Below are 2,500 nucleotides of genomic sequence, written 5' to 3' on the forward strand. Positions count from 1 at the left end.
GAGCGACAAAGGACGGCTGATTTAAAGGGTTCTGTACGGAAACACATCCTTGTTCCATTTAACATGTGTAAGTTAAGTGTATATTAGTTTAACCAGACCACTGAGCTGATTAACAGCTCTCCTAGGGCTGAGCCCGAAGGATTACATAGACGTACAGCTTTTTGTGGGATCCGAACCACATTACATCGCGAAATGAATTTCTAATCACCAAAAATAAATTCTTCTGATTCCACGGTGGCAAAGCGGGGAATCAAACTCGCGACTACCGAATCGTTAAGCGAGCACGCAACCCACTCGTCCAACGAGGAACTAGGCTGAAGAGTAGTGTTTACATTAGCGCAATGTTTGCATTGGCTTCTTGGGAGATCGATATGCGGGGAAACAGATTAATTAAGGTCATGTGGTTCTCCGCGCTGTGAATAATTGTTTTTTTTAAAGTGAACTGCAGTTGCAGTCTTATTTGCAGTCAGTCAGAAATATGAGAATTGGAATTCAAACAAAACAGCAGATGATGCAAGAGAAGACTTCCGTCTTGACGTCATCCTTGCAACCTGCATTGTTGCAGTTTACTAAGGGATGATTTTGAATTTCTCTGTGCTGAAAATGTTGCAGTTATTTTTATAAGGATTCACTCTTGCTTCGGAAGGCAATTCGTGTGAGGGAAGTTGCCTCCTTTTCAAACTGCTGAAAGACATTTGGGGTAATTTGGACGTTTCAGGAAGGATAGAGAATGAACGTATTTTGTGTTGATGTATTCGAGTTTTTTTTATATCTAATGGTTCTCTCTCTCTCTCTCTCTCTCTCTCTCTCTCTCTCTCTCTCTCTCTCTCTCGTTCGAGCTTGACTTAAGAAACCCTCTTAAAGAATTTCCCTTGTTGGTGTAGTTGTTTTCGTTGAAATAACCAGTCCACAAATGTCTCTCTCTCTCTCTCTCTCTCTCTCTCTCTCTCGAGCGTTACGTCATCGAATCGTGAAACGTGTGACGTAAGAATCCCACTAAAAATGTTCTTTTTTGTCGGTATTGCTTTTGTTGTAATAAAACGTCTCTCTCTCTCTCTCTCTCTCTCTCTCTCTCTCTCTCTCTCTCTCTCTCTCTCTCTCCCGAGCACAAGGGGACCTTTGCCAAAAGTGAAACGCGCCGTAAGAGAGATATATCTCCTCTGAGTAAACGGCAGAAAAATAAACAGAGCTCCATTGGTAGTCTTTTGTTAAAGGGGCAGAGAGACCAGAGCGGAAAACGAGAGACTCGATTCTTATCTCTTTTTCCTCCTATTTATGTTCCCTTTCGTTTTTCATTTTCCTTTTTCTATTTTATTTTGTTTTATTTTTTGCCTTCGGCGAACACGGTGTAATTGAAAAGGGGGGGACCTTTTCTGTGAAGTTGATGGTGGATACTTAACTTGTTTCTTTTATGGGAAATAGTACACTTGGAGAATATTAGTACTGTTGCATCAGTGAAGTATAGTTTTTTTGCCTTTTTGAGTTGCCTTATGCTGGCAAGAAGAAATTTAAAGGTTACTGCCCAAGAATCATCTTGATAGTTCCAGAATTTATTTTTTAAAGGCTGGGTTCATTTTTGTCGTCATCACTGAAGTAGGTCTCTGGTTATTTTGAGTCGCCTTATTTAGAACATATTAATATTAAATTTTGAAAGGGTGCCACATAAGAATCAGTGCAATAATTTTAATTTTTTTTAAGGCAGCGTCCGTTTTTGTCTTCGTCACTGAATTAGGTCTCTGGTAATTTTGAGTTGTTTTATTTAGAAAATATTAGTATTTAATTCCGAATGGTTACCCTGTAGGAATCAGTGTAATAATTTGTGATATTTTTAATGCTGGGTCCACTTTTGAGACACTATTTAACTAATCCTTAACTGTTTATCTTCTAATACCTCTGTAGTACATTTTTATGAGGCTTAGATTCTGGAATTTAGTCTAGTGACAGTAATAGTAGCAGGTGTAGCGCCTGTCTTCAAATGGCAAGCTATTTTGGGGAAAGCTCTCCATCATGAGCGTTAGCAAATTGTTCTAAAAAAGTTTTACACAAAATTTTAACAGTTAATATTACTAGCAAACATATGTATACAGAATTTATGTATGATAAATTCGCAAAGTAACTAAGTCTACGGGCGTAACCAGCCCCGTTTCACGGGCAGAACCAGCCCCATTTCAGGGAATCCCTTCTCACCCCCACCCCCTTCGGAGGGGTGTGAGGTAGGATGAAACACCATTATAAACCATCTTGGGAGTCCCCACTATACCCCTGCCAACGTTCATGCCTATCGCACCAGCCGTTTGGCCGTGATTGATGACATACGGATGGACAGACATTATGCCCATTATAGTAAGATTGTGCACCCTGTAGAATATGGGCATCTCCTGGTTGCGGGTGTTGGAACTTTTGATGTAAGTTACGCGGGGAAACAAAATGTAAACATAAATCTGTTCAGATAGCTTACGGGAATCTGCCCGATTATTACCATCCACCCGAGTTCAAGTCA

The sequence above is a fragment of the Macrobrachium nipponense genome, chromosome 26 (genome assembly GCF_015104395.2).
Source record: "Macrobrachium nipponense isolate FS-2020 chromosome 26, ASM1510439v2, whole genome shotgun sequence".
In the NCBI taxonomy this organism is placed as follows: Eukaryota; Metazoa; Arthropoda; class Malacostraca; order Decapoda; family Palaemonidae; genus Macrobrachium; species Macrobrachium nipponense.